The sequence below is a fragment of the Chiroxiphia lanceolata genome, chromosome 2 (assembly GCF_009829145.1).
Source record: "Chiroxiphia lanceolata isolate bChiLan1 chromosome 2, bChiLan1.pri, whole genome shotgun sequence".
Classification (NCBI taxonomy): Eukaryota; Metazoa; Chordata; class Aves; order Passeriformes; family Pipridae; genus Chiroxiphia; species Chiroxiphia lanceolata.
The window spans coordinates 89,132,397-89,152,581 of NC_045638.1; the positions used below are offsets into that span (position 1 = coordinate 89,132,397).

Here is a 20,185-nt window from a genome sequence, read left to right on the forward strand (position 1 = left end):
AATTTCTACTTACAGGAAATCCCATGCAAAGTGGAATAGAGCAGAAATAATGCCCTTCTCCAAGGATTCAAGAAGGGAGAGAACTTCAGAGAGCTAGAGACAAAATGGGTTTTTGGTGACTCCAGGTGACTGTAGTCTGGGACTTGCAGAGCCTGTGGGTGTTGAACGTAGTTGTCCAGGTGGTTCTTGGAATCCTATACCCGCTAAATAAATCTCAGGCCATTTTCCACACTCTTTACTTGATTTTTTGCTATGGTCAATCATCTTCAGACCAAAACGCTCTTAGGCTCGAAGCTCAATGTTGAGATACAGCCTTTTCATGTTAAAAAAATTAATAATCCAAATGACAGGCTTCTGAAGGTTGAGCTCGGTTCTTCATTGGTTAAGAGGTCTGTAATCTCTTTAATTAAATCTCTTATCTTCTCCCTTTCTAGATTAAAACTTTACTCATTTGTTACCTCTGCAGTCTTGAAGAGGCACAGTTCACATGTGCAGAGTCTAATAAACAATATTTTGCTATCTGCTCTATGATAGAAACAAGATGTATAAGCAACTTAGTTTTTTGATAGCTTAGCTTTACTCTGAAACCTGAATTCTCATGTAGTTCTGTGAGCAAATAGTCCTCTTTAAGGGACATTGCAATTCTATGGGAATTGGGACAAAAATATCTTTAAAAAAAATGGTGAAGAGGAAATCATAGACATTGACTCCTCACTCTGGATTTTCTGACAGTCAACGCCTTGGGGGTTCAACAGGTGATCTGAATGCGTATTGATGCACTCAGAATCCTCTCAGTGTATTCTCTGGGATGCTGTGAGATGACTGCAAGGCTTGGAAATGGAGAGAGGAACACTGGGCAAGAGCTGGGTGGGCAGAGAGTTGGTGACGGGAACATAGAAACATGGTAATCTTGGGCAGCCTTTTCAGAAGGGGTCAGAATTTGAACTCTTTTAAATACTGTGGGGTAGGAGGCAGGGAAATCTTTTTTTCATAGATGATTTAGCTCTGTATGGGCTGAAAGGTTGAAAGCATCAGGTAGTGCAGTGACCAGATACTCAACAAATGTCTTGAAGGCCAGCTTTCTGAATGGACTCCTGAAGAGAAGGCAGAGGACCACACATTCTCTGCTCCGGATTTGTAGGTTTTGGGAAGTGTAGATAACGTAAGAATACTGCTTTTCATCTTTCCAACTGACTGCCTTAAACTCAGTCTGTCCAAATATTTTTTCCAGGCTGCATGAAAAATTTGTAATGCTTTCTGTTATCAAAAGCAGAACTCGAAGGAAGCCTGTCCCTTACTAAAGATATGAACGCTGTTAGGGAACTTGGACATATTAATAAAACCAAAATAATACTCTACCAGTCTGCCCTGTGAAATTAAACATGTCAAGCAAATTGCTGAAACATTAGACTGAAACTTGGCAATTATGTTTGTGTGGCAATTTGATTCTGTTCTCCTAAAATACCTCTGGATAACATCCAACTGTAGCTCCGCTCTGATCCCAAGACTACCCTGCAGATGCCCTGAACACAGACATTTAAGCAGCAAGCTCTGATCTGTGTAGTTGCTTCAAAAAATCTTGTTTGTTCTCAGAGGGCTTTCCATTTGGGAAAGGGCAACTGATACCATTCCAATTTTAACTCTATAAGAGGAACGTAAAATAAAAAAACTTTAGAGAAGCAAATTTTTGTCCAGACTGTGGAGCCAACTGGGTGTCTTATTCTGGCTTGTCAGGCTGCCTTCTCGTCTGGGGCTCTTTCTGAGTGGTTGACAACTGCATTAACTCTATGAAAATAAAAGCACTTTTGGGTGTGGCCTATGAACACTGGTCTCCCATGGCCATCCTCAGCCACAGTTGTTTCAATGAGTGCCTTACTGACTCGTATAAATGCACCATCTCTTCTCTTTGTCCTTTCACAATCATTGTTTGAAAAGCTTTCCTCTACTTTTGCCTTAAAAATTACTTTTGAGGTAAAAGGTCCCTTTTATTTCATTGACTATGAAGTGTATGTGATAATTACAGGATAGTTGCTGTGTTAGCTGAGATACTGCAGTATTTCTGTGGGACAAAATCCTGCTCCAAGCAGGAGCAGTTCAGCTTCTCTCACTCAAACCCCAGAGGCCAGGACAAGGAATTTCCTAAGTTTTCTGCTCAGCAGTGACAGTAGTATCTGTGTGGATGCTATTTATTGCACTGTAAATAATAGTTTAATGGACTTGCATGTGATAAAATGCTATTTTGTGCTAGTGTGTGGTTTTCAATAGTATGTCAGAGAATTACTTATGCCTTTTAATTTGCATCATTCAAGAAAGCAATATTTTACAAATGTGATTATGATATCAAGGGTTTGTGAAGTGAAGGGCAGACAGGCTTTTGCTTGCTCTAAAGATTTCCTGTCTAGTGAATGTAAGTCATAAACATAACAACTGTGGGATTTTTTTTTGCTGTTTTTTTTTTCTCCCCCCCCCTTTCCCTTGAGTCAGGCTTCTTTCCTTCTCCTGCATTTGGATCCTCTTAAAAATGGTTAGTTTCAGGGCAAAAGGCAAGCATACCAACTAATCTGTGGAAGACTTGTCATTTGATAACTAAGTGCTGCTTTTAAAGTGAAACCTGTCTTGTCTTTTCAGCAATGTCTGCTTAGTGGTACTGTTGTTCCGAAATGAGTCGTGTTTCAATCCTTGAAAGCCCCACTGTCCTTGGCTATCTTTTAAACTTTTTTTTTTTTTTTTTAAATTTGTTTGGGTTATTTTCTTTTGGTTGTTGTCAGGGAGCTGCTGGGATAGCTGAAGAAGCTCTACTTCTTACCTATTGTATCCCAGTTGCTGCACTAATTATTTACAGGGTTACTATCTGACTTGCACTGTAGGTGTTGATCCTGTTGTGTGAAAGCCCCTGGTACCTCCAGGGATCCAAATAAAGGATCTTTTTAAGAGTTAGATGCCACAGACCCTATGCTGTTTGTGATAGCAGTGACTTAAGTTTGGGCAGGATCCAGGCCCCCCATTCAGAGCAACAATACTGTATGAAGCCTTTGGCTCATGGAATACATGAACTGGTTGTTGCTTGGCTCCCCACAGGATAAAAGTCAGATTGGGTTGAACAGAGCTCGTAGACGTGTTTCCCCCAGGATTAATGCCCAGCTCTAGCATATACTTATCTGGTCAATATTTACCTGTTAAGAGTGTGGAAAAGGGATGGGGAAAGATCATCAACCAGTAGTACACTGGTTTACTGAGCATCCATGCCATTGGATTTGGGCTCAAAGATGCTATGTGGGCAGCGATTGGCCTCTTGGACCTTGATGCTTCCTGACTGTAAACCTGTCCACCTTGTCCCAGGTCTTGCTGGAGATGACAGTAGTTATTTTAGGGCAGTTCGGGAGGAATCTGTGGGAAAAGATGAGGATTTAGGTAGTGCTGGAAAGAGGTTCTAGAAAAGCATCTGGCTTATACCTGTCTAATCATGAGTAACAACAGGGAACCAAAGGTGGGGGATTATCGCACAAGTTAAGTGATGTCCTGGAGGTAACTGCTGCATGACTTCTTTGCTTTTAAAAGTCAGGTTTGTTTGGCACTGAGTAGCTTTAGGAGAGGTGTTTTTAGCTGCTGTGCTTTTGAAATCAGCATGCCAAACCCCTTTGGAATTGCAAGAATATGTGCATTATGCAGACAGGTATTGCTTAGATTCAATTGTTATAAAATACACCCTTGGAAACCTCATCTGTGATGGTGTTGGCATGTCCCTCACATTTTGTGAATTTTCAGAAGCTGTCAGGTATTGCTGTGTGGGAAGTGTTATAGGGCATTATGGGATAAATCCTGAAATCCTAATTTGGGCCAAACTCCCACTGTTTTCAGTGGGTGGCTTGCTGGCATTAAGGCCAAGTACCCCTTGGCTATCGAAGGTGACCCTTCTGTCTTTTTAAAGTCAAGTAGACTGAGACTTGGTGTCTATATCTTGTATTATAGATCAAACTGCAGGATTGCAGCCCTTAAAATTTATACATGTGCTTAGGTTTGTGAACAAGAAGTTGGTTAACTAAAAACATATCCCGTAACTGTTCTTTAGATTCTTCAGATGCTGGTGAAATGCCAGAGGTCTGGAAACAGAAATTAGCTGGTGATTTAGAGCAGTGGATGAAGAAGACTCTCAATCTGTAGGAGAAACACTGATGTTCTGAAAACTCTGCTTTTCATAAATGGAGAAAATATTACCTCTTTTATTTAAAAATGAAAACTTTAAGTTCTTTCAAAATATCATCACAAATTTATTGAAACACTGTTTGCTCAGATAACTGGTTTTTTTGGGTAGGAAAATGTTTCTATGAAATGCCTGCAACTTTTGTCAGTATATTGCTTTCCAGTAAAATTGAATTTAATGTATTTTACAAGTTAATAGTTTGAAATTAGGTACCTGAAGTTCTTGACTGTCACCAAGTAGTTGAGATCATACACTGTTCTGGCCTCTTCTGTCTGTGCAAGAAAGAGGGAAGATGTTGTATTTGTTTTGGGAACACTTAAGAAACCAAACAATATTCCAACAGTAAAAAAAGAAAAATGGGCCAAACCCCTTCAGAAAATGTTGCTGTGCAAACCTTGTCTGTCAGGAAGCTTTCTTAGCTGAAATAAGAGCCCCTTTCTTTCACCTCAGTGGAGCATCAGCATATAAGTTTGACAGCCCATCGTGGTGTCAGCCTTGAATGTTGTGCCAGGGTAGCCTAAGAACTTGCTCAGTTGCAACTGAAGCGCTGAAGCCTACATGGTATTTTCTTCCTTTTGAGCATTTCTTAGATCACAGTGCAGCCGGGGGAGGGGGAGGGGATGCATTACCACATGCACTTCCCTTTAGATGGTCTCTGCCTTTCATATTTCAAGCTCAGGAGAACTCTTCTGTCCCATCATCTGGACTCTAAGGGGAAGGAAGGGGTTTTGCATTCCTCCAATGCCCCCTTTACCTTCTGCCATTGGATTTACTGTCAGGATTGCATACACAGTTCTCTTTTTTTCTTTTTTTTTTTTTTTAACTGAGAATGTGTTTCTTGTGCTAACTGAAGAAGCAGAAGCACCTGGAAGGGATTTTTTTCATGCTCTGTGCTCTAAAACTACCTGAATTGCCTTTCCTTTAAAGAGGTTATTGACTGATTGAAGGAGGGCAGAGCAAACAAGAAGTACTTGCACTTTCCCCCTCCAAGATCACAAATGAGGTCTGTGTGAGATCTGGGACAAGAGCTTGCATCTCCCAAGTACCAGGACTGTACTCCACACATGAAAATTCATGAAGAGGGTGTTGTAGTACTGATCTCAACTTTTCTGCGGATTTTCTGCTCAAGGTTGTCACCACCTCTTTTAATTTGTCTTCATCACCTATTGGGGCCTTGGATGCTGAGGAGTAAAAACACTTGCTTCAGACAAGTATTTTGAATGATTTTATCTATCTCTTTCCTTTAAAGCCTCCCTTTCACTTTGTGTAATTGCAGAATTGGTGAGGTTGGTAGGAACTTCTGTGGGTAGTCTAGTCAACCCTGCACTTAAAGTGGTGGCAGCTGGAACAGTTTGCTCAGGGTCATGTCTAGTGGGGTTTTGAGCATCCCCAAGGATGGAAACTCCATTATTTTTCTGGGCAACTTGTTCTGTGGTTTTGTGTCCATCTCTGCCCCACCTGCACTGAAAAACAGTCTGTCTTTGTTGTGGGGTTTGTTGATCTTACATTTAAATGGATTTTCCTGTATTTCAGTCTGTGCCCATTGACTCTTGTCCTGTTGCTGGATACCGCCAAGAGGAGCCTGGTTCCGTCTTCTTTACGCCTCCATCAGGTATTTATGCTCATTGATAAGATCCCTCTGAACTTTTTCTTCTGCAGGCTGAAGAGCTCTTTCAGCCTCTCCTCATATGCCGGATACTCCAGTCCCTTAATCATCCTTGTGGACCTTTGCTGGGCTCTCACCAGTATGTCCGTGTTTCTATTGTACAGGGCAGGCAAGCACTTGTCCCAGCACTCCAGATGTGTCTCACCACCCCTGAGCAGAGGGGAAGGATCCCCTCCCTTGACCTGCTGGCATTTGTTTTTCCTAATGCAGCCCAGATACTGTGCTAGTTGACCTTGTTTGCTACAAAGGTGCTTTGGAGGCTCATGGTCAACTTGATGTCCACCAGAAGTCTCAAGTCTTTCTCTGCTTTTTTGCTTAGTTTCTTCCAGTTGGTTCCCAGTCCATGCTCCCAAGCATCAGGGCTTTGCATTTTCCTTTGTTGAAATTCACTAGGTTGTGTTGGCCCATTTCTCCACTGTGTCCATATCCCTCTGAGTGGCAGCAGACCCATCTGGTCTGTCAGCCACTTCTCCCAATACTGTATCATCTTCAAGCTTCCTGAAAGTGCACTCTGTGCTGTCACCCGTAATCTTGCCTTTATGAAGAATCCAGGGCCCTGGGTGAAGTGTTTAATGAATCAAATCTTTCCACAGTTCTTGAAAGTACATTGCTGTTCACTTAGGAAAGTCAGACAGAGATGAGGTAGCTTCACTAGCACTAAAGGAACATTAAATACTCTGCCTTGTAGTGAAGGACTTCATTATTATTATTTAGGACTTTAATTCCTTGAATCTCTGATACTTCCTGCAGTACCAGCTCATGCCCTTTGCTAACACCATAGCAACCTGCTATAAATGTCCCTATATAATGTGGCTTGTTGGCCAAAAGCTGGACAAGGAATGCTTTCTAGGGTAGGAAATCCATGGGGTTGGTAAGAAAAGTGCAATAGAATGAGAGAAAAATCCTATTTTTAATTAATAGTATGGCAAAGTGTTTTGTTTTTTTTTTTCTCCAAAACTGTGCCCCAGAGCCAATAGGGGCATCAACTGAAATTCTCTCAGTGCTTTATCTATATCCCCCTCCCCCAAAACCTACATCCTAGGCACAGTCTAAACCTCTGGGCTAACAGATGGTGTTGAGAGGGGGAGGGAGGGGAAACAATTTGCATCTAAATAGCTGAAATAAAAAAGGGTCATGTCCCACAGACCAGCCCCACTCACCTGCTGTTTAAATCCCCCTGAGAAATAGGAAAACGCACTTAGTTTTCTAATGTCTGCGTCAACTGTACTCCCTCTCAAGCTTTCTGCCCTAAAAAAAGCTGCAATCCTGTGCATCTTGCTGTATGGATTCTGTTCTGGCCCCAAAATGATGAACTCTTAAGGATTTGGTTCTTTGAATGCAGTTGACAGCTCTGTCACTATTGTTCGGCCCCTCCATCAGAGTGAATGCTACTGTTGGCTATTGTAATTAGCGCAAGCACTAATGATACAGAGAAGGTTCAAACCAAATGTTACCTCTTCACTCAGTTTCCTACTCATATGGCTGCCTGAGTCTGTCTTCAGAGGTGCTCTTGCCATGTGGTCCTGTGGCCTCATGCTGCAATATTCTGCGCTGGGTTTGTGTGTATAAGTGGGATGGAGTTTGGACGGCCCTAGTGACCACCAAGCTGTAGCCCAGCAGTGATCCTGATCTTGCAGGACTGTGGCATGGCTTGGTGTTGGATGACCGTGCTTAATCCTGTGGGCATGCAAAGCCAAGTTGTTGTGGCTTTCTGACTCTGTCCTGTAAAAATTTGGCAGGTTCGACTAAGACCTTGCTACTTTGGTAGTGATTTTGTTCTGGATTGTAAAGGTCACTCACCCACCAGTTCTACACATTCTGGGTCTACCCCTCTGTCCAAGCAGCAAGAAGTGAGCTTTTGTCTCCTCAGGCAAACTTTCTTAAGGCTATGGAAACCCTGTAATAAGGAAAATCTTCCCAGTTCTTCATAATCATGTGCATATTCAGCACATTCAGCCATCCTGCCTTGTCTCCCAATGATATTTGAAGGATGCAGGCAGAAGTAGTGGCAAGAGAGCTTCACAGCTGAAGTTTAGTCTTCTTATGAAACATTAAGATGAGCAAAACCTGTTTCTACCCACCAGTTCCTTTAACTTCTACACTCAAATGCTACAAATAAATAATGCGAAGATAGTCTAAGTGGTTCAGGAACTTTATTACTTTTGTCTGTTGACATCTTCTCCACCTCCCAATAAACCAAAGGCATTGTTAGTTTCAGTTTGGCAGACTGGAAGGCTCAGCAGGATAAGGAGTGGTGAAGATGATGTCTGGGGACCCACCACTGTGTTCTGTGTGTTGACCTGGTAGAATAAAATGTCTGCAGAGGAGGATTTCTATTTCTGGAATTGCAAGACTTTGAATCTCTTCTTTCTTCAGCACAAGCCTGAGGGGAAATTGTGAGGTTAGCCTTCTCTGAGCTATCCAGCCTTCCCTCTCACAAGTGTCTTAGAAGAGGAAATGGGCTCAAGAAGTGTCTTTCTTTTCTTTTACTGTTTAATTCCCACGTGTATTTCTGTGAGTGGTAGTGGTTGAATAACCTGTGTGCTTGAGGTCAGCATGGATTTGGGCAACAACCTTGTTTATATGCCTCTAGGGAATTGTTTTATTTATTTTATAATTTAATATAGATTGCAGTTAATAGAGACAAGATTTGGTGTGTGGATACTTACAGAAGTAATTGGGCAATGTGCAATACCAAATTAAACGAGTTCAGAGCTGTCTGTTGTACTTTATAACTTTTTACAATTTTTTTTCTTCTTAGGACTTTATATCACTTGAGGATAATTATGTTTATAAATGATCATATGATACAGACTATTTGGGAGTAAACAAAATAAGTGAGTAACTTGGGTGGTGCAAATTGTCTACACATGTGCACACATACACATGTGCACACATATGTATGCATATGTGTATATGCATGTTTATACATCCGCACTCTTTTGTACTACAGACCTCTGCCCTGCTCCTTCTCCCAGTTCAGTCATACAGGCAGGTAACTGGCTCTGACAGCTGGGCTGCTTCTGTTTCCTATGAATAAAATTCTTGTTATGCAGCAGGGTCCCACAGACCGTGTAAGAGCAAAACCAGAAATGAGACTATGTTTGAAATATTTCTTTTCTCTGTTTTTAAAAACAAAACTATGTAAATTGTGCAGTTGTAGAAGAGCTGCATGTTACTTTTTAACAAAGGAGGCAAAAGGGGAAAATAGGAGGAAATAAGAAGTACTTTCTGATGTGATGTTTGCAGGTAGTGGGGTCAAGAGTGGGAATACTGGATTTCATAGAATCCTAGAATGGTTTGTGTTGGAAGGGACCCTAAAGATCATCTAGTTTCAAATGCCTGTTGTGGAGACTGCTTTCCACTATATCAGGTTTCTCAAAGCCTCATCTACCCTCGCCTTGAACACTTTCAAGGATGGGGTATCCACAGCTTCTTGGGCAGCCTGTTTCAGTGCCTCACCACCCTCATAGGAAAGGATTTCTTCCTAATAGCTAATCTAAACTTGCTCTCCTTCAGCCTAAGGTCATTCCCCCTTGACCTGTCACTCCATGCCCTTGTCAAAAGTCCCCCTCCAACTCTCTTGTAGCCCCTTTAGGTACTGGAAGTAGCTCTAAGGCCACCCCAGAGTCTTTTCTTCTGCAGGCTGAACAAACACAACTGTCTCAGCTTGTCCATAGCAGAGGTGCTCCAGCCCTCTCAGCATCTTTGTGATCTCCTCTGGACTCACTCCAGCAGGTCCAAGTCCTTCTTATGCTGAGGACCCCAGAGCTGGATGCAGTGCTCTAGGTTGGGTCTTGCCAAAGTGGAGCAGAGAGGGAGAATCACCTTCTTCCACCCGCTGGTCACACTGGCCTGAGATGTATGCTGCTTTTATTTTATCAGAGGTTTTTTTATTTGTTTCTTTTACTAAGTGGCTTACTTTAAGTGGATGACTGACATTGGAACATTTATTTCTGTATCTTTCCAAGCTCTCTAACTGGGAGAGGAACTTGCTGTACAGAAAGAACCATTCTGGTAGTTTACACTGTTTTTTCGATCACTTTCTGTGTGTGGAACTAAAATATTAAAAAAAGATGTGCTGGATTGGAACCACACCTAAAGCAATCCTTAGCATGATAGGATTATTTGACTGATTTTTAATTAAAATAGAATTCTAACTAGGTTGTTTTGAGCATACATACAGCTCTGGTTTGTTGTTGTTGGTCTAATTACCCCCTAAATTAGAGATACCAATATTCTAATCCACCCTCTCCCTCGGGATACTTTCATTAAAAGAGGGTGTGAAATGCTATGTAAGTGATTTGCAGACATGCAGGATGGAAAATGGTTTTTAAAGACATTAGCCAAAACTTAGGTCTTCTCTTTACCTACAGTGTTTTGACAGAGAGAATGATGAATTGTTATTTTTCTGTATTTATTTGTTTCTCTATCCTGACAGGTCTTTTAAGTGCTTAGAAACATAGACTGAGAAAAATGCCAATAATCTCAGCCTTTGAGGAAGGAGCAGTTAACGAATCTCCAAGGAAATACCTAGACTACAGGTGCTCCATGGGGAAGAAAAGGTTAGGAGCCAGTGGAGCAGAGGTTGGAGACAATACATCATCTCAGATCTAAGATGGAAGCTGTCCGCTGATAACATAAGATACTAAAATGACAAAATTGTGGGCTTAATTGCTCAGGGCTGTTTTTTGAGAGCCCATTTCAAAAAGTCATGATTTGGGATTTGAGCACTTCTATTTAAGATGTCTTAGTTCAGCTTTGTCAGAAATAAAGCATTTTTTTTTTTTGCAGTTTTTTAATTGTCTTTAAGGATTGAAACCCTCAGGGGAAGTTTCACCTGTGGGTATGTAAATTCAAACTATGTTGAAAGTTTAAAGAATATATATCAGGCTCAAATACAACTTCTATTTTTAAAGCTAAAAGGGAGCTTACAAAGTAGCAGGCCACAAGTTTAGATGTCTGTTTTATAATATTTTAATAGAACAACAGAGACTGATAAAACTTTGAGGCTTTTGTCAAAGTAGAATATTTAAGCTCCCCAGATAAAACTACATAAATATTGAAGAGTGTTCACAGAAGAGTTATTTCCAGCCTGAAGAGACTTTTCTTAAAAATAAAAGCAGCCAAACATGCATATCTTGGGAGGCTATGAATCAACACCTGTAAATATCAGCAGTACAAGAATAACCAGGAATGTAGGAAAAGGTTGGATGGGGCCCTGAGCAAGCTGATCTAGTGGGTGGAATTGCTGCCCATGGCAGGGGAGTTGGAATTAGAGGATTTTTAAGGTCTATTCCAACCCAAACCTTTTCTATGGTTCTATGAAAACTCAGGTCAAAGGAAACAATTGGAAAGAAAAGTGGAAGAAGCCATACTTGCAAAGAAGACGGTTCACTTAAGCCAATAGGTCATGCTTTGTTCCTTTCCCACAACAAGTGTATGTCACTGCACTGCATCCCTCTGCAAGGAGTGTAAGAACAGGGAAGGGGGAGGTAGGGCATTGTGCCACAGTTTGTGTACAAATGTTAGTGTCAGTAAAAAGGAATGCAGCACTTCCATGAGGCAGGTGTAAATACCACAAAGTGGAAGGCACAGAATTGTTTTGAGAAGCGCAGCCCCCAAGCATTCCTCCTGGGTATGCTTAGGGACCACCCCTGAGATTTCAGAAAACTGACTGTCCTTGTTGGTATCTTGAGTTTTTTAGCAAACAGATCTGTTACTGTAAAGGTGAGAGGTGAAATTATAGCGTGCTAGCTACAGAATGTAAACTATCTCATTTTACACTCTCTTACCTTGGATTTACAATAGGTGAGAGAGGTAATGTGGTCAAGTAACCAGAGGTGGGTGCTGAAATGAGAATTGGTTTGAGTGCCTGAACACTGAGGAAACTTTGGGGTTATGGGTAGGTAGCAGAAACCTCTACGAGAGTTTGCTGATAGTGAACATTGTTGAATCTTAATTATTGGAATTAGAGAAGGATGATCAGAAAACTGCATCTGGATTTGCTGCATGCTCTCCTAGGGAGGCTAATCATCCCACTGATGATCTTAGTGGGAAGCAGCCATGAAACTTGAGCAAACTGACTTCAGCAATGGGAGAGAGTACTATACTGAACAAAATGCCTTGACTCCTATGGCTTCCTAGAACATCCGTCTTTGGTTGTCGTCTTCATTTTGAAAATCTGGTGATTTTTGGCTAGCACTTAGCAGACGTACAACGTTGTCTGTAGAGGTTCTTGGCTTCTCAGTAGTGACCATAAAATGATTTTTAGCATTTTAAGTACACAGAGGATGTACAACCCACCTGACAAAGCAGTCTTGAGATGAATAAAACATGAAGACTGGCAATCCATCCATCAGTGAAATCTGAATTCTGCTGAATTTGCAGTTCATATTGTTTCTAATTGTATGATGTAGATGCTTGTCCACTGGGAATTGGATTGAAAGAAGCAAATCACTTGCTGCAGATGCTGACAGGGCTGTGTATGGGAGCTTGATCAGTCTACTGGGTTGGGTTTTGTGTCTGCAGTCGATGTGGCTGCTTCCTGAGAAAGAATGAGTTTTGACTGGGTCTCAGTGAAGATCCGTGTGTCCTGCTTACAGTTGCTTGGGTCGTTGTAGCAAGAACACAGGGTAAGAAGATCCATCTGCCAGAAAGACTTGCACAAAGATGTTGAGGAAACTCTTGCCTACTATATCTGGTCTTTTAATTAACTCCCATTCCTAATTACATGGTGCCTTAAAATGGGCCTGCCACTGTAATAAGTGATGGTGTAATATTTCCTTTTGTTCAGTGGTGTAAAAATAGTTCACTTGGCTCATGGGCTTTATTTAACTGAGCGCTAATGCAGACTTGGTTGTAATATATTGCAGAAACAGCAGTTCCTTTGTGCCAGTCCTATGGAGCTTTCTTTTCTCTACTGACATACAGTAAGTATGACTGGAATCTGAGTAAATGATGTGATAAAAGGCTTGATGGTGGTTCCTAAAAACAAACTGCTACTCATTAAATTAAGTGATCGTGATTCTTAATGGACCAGTGAATGCTCTGCAGTCCATTTGGTACAAGTAAGAAAGTCTAGGGACGTGAGGCCTTTCTACAGTGTACTCACTATGGGTACTCCTGTATGTTCTGGAATTATAAAGTAGGTAGAATAGGGCATTTTGCTAGGTAGCATATAATTATAAACACAGAGCTGATGTTCTACCAGCAAAGGAAGCTCTACTGTGAAAGTTCAATTAGGGGGGAACTCTAGGCTCTTTCATTTCGCCTTGTAACTGAACTACTCTTAAGAACACTACATGTATCACACTTGAAGGAGTAATCATTGCAAACCTGAAGCAGATTTATGTGCAGTTCTCAAATTGCTTGTCTTTATTGATGGTAAATTAGCTTTTGCAGTTCTGTGTGTTTGATGGTGCTTTCCTTCTCTCTTAATTCAGTTTGTCTACTAGTGCAGAGGGAGGGCTCTTCATTCTTCCTCTTTCCCCAGCATAGAAGAAGAACCAAAACTTTAATGAAGCATCGTGAAACTGAACCAATCTTTACGATTTCCTTTAATTGAAAACTACTGCCAGTAAGAAAATCCTGGCTAGCAATTAAGGGAATGTGACAGCTTTGCCAGTCATTACATAAATACTATGGAACACTGGGTTTCCTACTGTCATTAGCTGCAGTGAACACAATGAAGCTATACACAGGAGCGAGCGCTACTCTGATGATAAATGTTTGCATTTCCAATTAGCGCTGAACTGTTGTGGCATTTTCCCTTCAGTCTAATTGAGGCTCTTGGATGGCTTCATCCACTAATGATAATTGGGTTGTCTTCTTGCTCTTTACTTTCCCAGCCACAAAAGAGTTGAATGAGTTAGGAACATTGGTTTCCTCTTTGCAGCTCTCTGTCTTGGTGTTTCTTCAGCTCAGAAAAAAATCACTTTTTAGAGGTTAATACAAACTTTCAGCTATTTATGTACTGTGGCTTTTTGCTAACCACTGCGTTGCAGCGTCCTCTGTGCCTATGGGATGTTGTTGACTTGATCCGACAATGTTCTAGTTTTCTGACATATTTCTTACCCCCACCTCCATTGCTAAATGGCAAATTTCTGCATTTAACAAGCTGCAGTTTTTGTAAATATGTACATGTATTTAAAATGTGAATACATTGTACTGTGAATTATTCCACATTAGGTGATAGCAGGGCTTAATTCTGTGCCCTCTGCTCTACATTCATCTTCTGGATTGGAAACTTTTGAATGGAAGAATGATTAATGATTTGGCTGCTTACAGTTGCTGTTGCTGCTAATGTGTAGTTAGGACTCAGAGCCAAGTAACTTAGGTGCAAAGTAGTGGGGGTGTGTTTAACTGTGTGAATTAATATATTTTCTTTATGCTGCATCTGGTCATTTCCTCTGGAACACAGATTTCCTCCAGGAAACCTCTTTATATGGGCTTTGGGTATGCTTTAACATGAGGCCTTTATTTTTCCCTCCCTGCTTAGCAAGCTCTGACTCTAGCAAGTACTTTGACTGGTGTGGTTGAAGCCCTGCCTTCTTGTGAGCTAAAGCAGAACTGGAGCCAAGGCTGCTCCGTACTGTGCTGGAAAAGGGAGCCTGTCCTGACATTTGCAACAGCACACTTGCTTGTTCAGTCATGTAGCTGGGGGAAGGGAGACATCACTTCCGGAGATGAGGAAATAAGGGGAATGATTTGTGGGCTGAGAGCTTTTAAAAATGATACTCTTGGTTCTTTCTCTCTCAGCTTGGATTTTTTTTTCCCTTAAATATGGATGCGATTTATTTCTCTTGGGCTGTTTAAAAGCACTGCTAGAAATGGGTAAATGCTCGGTCAAAATGAGGAGGCTGCTACCCAGGGATGGGATTGGCCGGGGCTGATCTCTGCAGCTTTCAAAGCTTGAGTAGTGTGGAGCATAAGTAAGGTGAGTTGATTGTGTATTCCAGGTACTTGGGCATAGCTGGCACTGATTGTGAAATGGTTATTGTCTGACACTGCCCATTATTTGTGAAACAACCGAAGCTACGTTTTAACATGGCAGTTTAAGTTGGCATTGCCTCTCTGTGGTTTTGGATCCAAGCTTAATGTGATGAAAGGGGCTTGACCTGCCTCTGAGCTACTGAAATCCTCTGTACTGTGGGTTACTGTTGCAGAGGACATGCATGGGCCCACAACGTAGAAACGGATGATCACTGGGCCTTGATTATTTAAAACAAAACAGAAAGAAGCTTCCTTAGCTTGAATGAAAGGAAAACTCTGTTGCTAGGAATCGAGTGGTTATAATTAGTCTGTTCTTTAGAAGCGTATCTGTGCAGTAGGATGGGTTAGCATGTATATCTGCCCAGGGAGAGATTTTGCAGCTCTCCTGCCTGCTGCAGCAATGTCCATGTCCTCCTGCAAAATAGGGGTTAGGGTACCCCACCTGGCAGTTCTTGCATTTAGCCCAAACTGTTGGGGTTAAATTAAAGGCTGTGTTTTTTAAAGGATCCTCCAGTCTTTTGGATTTTAAAATTCCAACCCATGGAATCCTCCAGCCTTCCTGTTGAGTTGTAACTGGTCAGTCATCCTATATTTCTAGCACTATGGAAATAATACTGGCAGTGGAGCAAGACTGCAACTAGTAGTTGGCCATCTGCCATGAGAGTATGTCTCCCTTCCCCCTTCCCACACCCACCCATAGGGCTATAGCAGTGGATACATTCTTTTCTAAATGTATACTGATGTTTAGTGATTATTTCATTTAATTTGGCGATTTCTTCTGCATCTTTAGGTGTTGGTAGCACCTGCAGTGGTCTAACAGGAGAGTTCTAAACAGACATCAGCAAACACTGCTGTTTTGTAATTATTTATTAGAACTTTATGAAAACCTGTAGTTTTGGGGTTTTGTCTTGTTTTAATTCACATGTAAATGCTGGGTCTGGGGTGATGCTTTGCTAGTCCTTGGGGTTTTTTTGTTTAATTGGCACACTGGCGCAGTGCTCAGATGTGCAGTCCCTGGCTGGGGGAACAGCTACATGCTACAGTTTCTGAGGGTTTTTTTAATCACCTCTAAATTTGGTGATTGGTCTGTCCTCCCTCGGGGTGTGTATAATGCTGCTGCCTTTTTTGTGACAGCATGTGTTCCAGGTCCCATCTGCTGTCGGGTGGAGGAAGAGGACAACTCTTGCCTCTTTTTCAGGTTGAACATGTGGGGTGCCTTTCCTTCAGTGTGAGACTGGTGTTTGAGACTTAGTCCCACATAAAGTAATAAAAACCAAATGAGTGGCTTTTCATCCTGTGTCAAAACCCAGCTGGTAAACTCTGGTGTTACTTCTCTGCTGGGATTTGAATGAAAGTTTGACACACAGGGAGAAATCTGCTGCTTGCAGTGTGTTTGAACAGAGCAGGGGACGGTTTGTGCTCTTTCTCACCAGGGCAGTGCAAAGGGGAAGAAGGGAATTTTAACTGTGTATGTGCACCAGCAATCTCTAGCCATGGGGTGGAAGGATGCAGGAATACTAGTGCAGAGGTAAAGTGCTTGTTCTGATCAGGATCTACTCAATTAAGACTTTCTGCCTTTTTTGTGGGAAAGACACCTTTTCCTCACCCTGCCAACAACAGAATAATAGCATCTTGGGAAAGTGTGAGATTTCCTTCTGTTGGTAGGCAGAGAGGGAAGAGCAGTTGCTGAGCATCTTCCTCTCCCCTCTCTTGTTTAATGTAGTTTATTCATCTGTAAGTTGTAGTAAGTAACTTACAAGTACTGCCTTGCCAGACTGCATGAATTATAGATGGCTCTTTTATGAGTTTCCATGTTGACTCCTGCAATTAGTAGGCACTGGACGTAGTTATCTTTATGGCATCTACTGTAGCGTAGGTTTCAGCTTCTCTGACTTTTTAATTGCTTTCTGTTTTAGCCATCAGTCATCTGTCTGTCTTGCTAAGGAATGCAAAGACAGCTTGATAGAAACTTATAGTTCAGTGTGGAGCAGCAGGTTTGAAATGATGTAGTTAACTGGAAGGAAAAATGACATACAAAGAGGATCTCTGTTCTCTCTTTTTTATTTTATTTGTGTGTGTGTGTTACACAGAGTAGTGCCAGAATGTTTTTCATAGGTTAGGGTCCCACTCTGCTAGGTGAACATCTCAGGAGGCTGTGCCTATGTTAGGGGACTGTGCCTGTGTTACAGTTTACGCCTGTAGTTTAGGCATTAACTTCGTGATTCACGAGATGTGTAGATGTGGTTCTTGAGAATATAGTTTAGTGGTTAACACAGTGGTTCTGGGTTAACGCTTGGACATGATGATTTTAGAGGTCTTTTCCAACCTTAATGATTCTGCAATCATCCTAATACAGATCTTTGCATGTGTGTGTACTCTGAACTGTTGGATGCCCCTGCTAGCACTTGTGGGTGCTGTCTTCTGTTCAGTACCTCTGCTTGCTCTGCCTTGAAATGCCAAGTGATTTCCTAAGTCTCTTGTCCCCTTGTGATGGTTGTCTGTTGCTCTTTCCTGTCTGCAGAAGTGTTTTGTAGGTGTGAAAGGAGAGTTTGTCAGGTTTGCTGTTGGACTCCGTTGAGGCTGGGGCAATCAGATTTAGCTAGTGGGCTTCAAAAGTTGATGGGGAGGGACAGGGAGCATTTGAAGGCTACCATAACTTGACTTACAGCAGTCACAGATTGCCGTATGTAATAAAACCTTCCCTAAGTGCTATGTGCTGAAACAGCTTGAACTTTCAGTATTCCCAAATGTCTACAGAAACAATAGTCCTACATCATGGCTTTGCCTTGCTAGTGCTGTCTGCAGGGTTTGGTTTGAGTGCTAGTATTTTAATATATATAGTAGTTGAGAATAATTGTGTCTGCAACTAAAATGTATTCCCTCGTCTGACTCTGGCTGAAAAGTTCATGTGCTGTTTCCTTGCTTCCAGTGTTCACTTAATCATACTGTGGAAACATAAGATGGATTTCTCAAAGCAGAGTTGTGCTAGTGTGAAGAAGGAAATAACTCAGTCCAGTGATGCTTTGCATTCCTGTTGGGATGGACTGTGCTGAGCAGAGTGACTCATTTCAGTGGCGTAGCGCTGATATTATGCCCGCTGGTGAAGCAGTTGCCTGGTGCTCTGAATTTGAGCAGCATCTACATGTGGGGAGGCTCTTTGAAACCTACTTACATGTGAATTGGCAGGAGATTATTTTTGGAAGAAGAGAATTTGCACAGCCAGCTAGGCTACAATGAAGGAGACTGCCACCTCTGTCACCACTTGGCATGGCTCTGGGCTCCAGGCTCTCAGCTCTGAGATGTGGGTATAATTCCGTCAGGAGAGGATTTCAACCACATACTTTGAAGTCAATAGAAGTTTAATGATGTTGCATTTGCGGATGGACTATGTCTCTCTCACAGTGGGAGGACTCACGTAAGCAGGTTTTTGGATTTCCCTTTAAATATGTAGTGGCACGAAGCTTTTGAGAGCCCTCTAGGATAGTGCTGCTATTACAGAGGAAAGCTTCTGTGGCACCAGTCTCCTAATTTTGTGGGTCAAAGGATTCTTCTCACCCCTCCATCTCCAAACAGATTAAATAGCTCATGTAACTCCAAACATAAGACTTTGATGAAGAGAAAGGTCTGGGAGTTTGAGCAATGAGGGGAAAATGAGACCGTGTTCTATAGTCTTTGTCTATGCAAAAGTTGCAGTTATCAAACAGGTGTGAAACAATATTGTTTGTTAAACTATGTAACTTCTCAGCAGCTACTTGCTCATTCAGGGAATAATGTAAGATAAACAAGAGTTTGTACTGTCAGTGTTTCTAGCCCTGCAGTAACACCATAATTCACATATGTGCTATCCTTTCTGACTGAGGGATTTGAAAAAAATGCTCTTATATTGAGAAACTGAGAGCAGATGTCCCTTTGCACCCGTGGAACTGAGAGGGAGGATGCATACCATCCAGAGGTTTTTCTTAGTGTCCCTTTTTGTTTTTTTTTGCTTATGTTCTTTTTCCTTTGCCCAGCACTAGACCAGCCTCTACCTGTAATCTGGTTTCTTTTTTATATTTTTTTTATTCCTCACTTTTTTTTCTCCAGCCTGGAGCTACATGCTACTCTATTTCAGTCTCAGGTTGCATCCATTCCCCAACACAAACCTTGTAAACAAAGTAAACTTTACTCTGTCCCCTGCTTAGTTTTGTGCCTTTGACAGCATCAAACATCAATTCTCACCTACTCACCTCTCTCTCTGTTCAGTGGGAGAGGGACCCAGAAATGAGTCAGTCTCCATCCCAGTTGTTCCTGCCACTCCAGGAAGTCTGACTGGTGGGAGAATCTTTGGATGCACCTTTATTCAAACCCCCGTGGGGGTAAATGAGAGTTTTAGAGCAGCAAATGTGGTGCTGCTCCTGGGGAGGGCTGTTTGGCAGGCACGGAGCTGCTAACATTCATTTTCCTTCTGCTTCCCTGCTTGCAGCATATTCCTAGCACCTTCCCAGCAATTCGCTTTCTCACAGTAAAATAAGATCAATGCAAAGAATGCATCTTTTTTGTGGCACTGCTGGTTATGTCGTTTCAAATGGTTTAGTTTAGTTGTGCCAGTTCAGTTACGAGCACTGACACTGTGATGTGCAAAGCCCGTCAGCAAGGCCCAGTATCTTCATGTTGCACAAGATGCGTGAGCAGCAGTGGCTGCCAAATTTGTCAGTTGGGTGTTAGTTTAGACTTTTTTCCACTGCTTAGACAGGGAGAGTATTCATTTGCACCAACCACTTAATGGCTGGCACTCCAGCTGTCACTTAGTTCTGCTCCGTTTTATGCTGGAGAATGCCATGAGGCTGAAGCACGAGCAGTGGGGGACACGCAGGGCTCGTGCTAGAACACACCCAGACAAATGCACAGCTGATTTCCCACCACCGCTCCCAAATGCTGAAACTGTCCCACCAGTAAAATCAATACTCCAAAAGCTACTTTGTCATCTAAAATTCCATTGCACAGTTATATTGGAAGGAAAGAGCGCTGGGGCCAAAGCTTTTAAAAAGTTCCCTGTGTGTGAAGGCATGCTCAAAGCCTTACAGGCTGTACAACACTGCCGGCCCTCCTGTTGAGGAGTGTGAAGAAACTAGGAATCAACTAAGTGGAGGAGAAGGTGGAGCTGCAGACCAGCCAACAGTTACGGAAACTCTGCTTTCAGCAAAGTCTGACACATTGCTGCTGAGTGACTTCTGTGGGGTAGCGTTTGCCTTCCTTAACTCCGCATAGTGGTGAGAGCAGCATGTCTTGCCAGTTACAGTGAGCATCAGTAGCTTGACTGAAGAAGACTTTGGCTGGGTGCTGTG

At 42.1% G+C, this 20,185-nt stretch overlaps 1 protein-coding gene across 4 annotated transcripts in view; it reads left to right on the forward strand.

Annotated features, from left to right (window-relative positions):
• Positions 1 to 20,185, forward strand: part of PAK1 (p21 (RAC1) activated kinase 1) — a 76,388-nt gene that overhangs the window by 21,155 nt on the left and 35,048 nt on the right. Inside the window, exon 1 of one of the 4 annotated variants that reach the window (XM_032679033.1) lies at positions 5,740 to 5,813. The exons of the other annotated variants lie outside the window; for them this stretch is intronic. The gene's annotated coding sequence lies outside the window, so the exon portion shown is untranslated. Of the gene's footprint in view, positions 1 to 5,739; positions 5,814 to 20,185 lie in introns of those variants that run through there. 4 annotated transcript variants of the gene reach the window in all.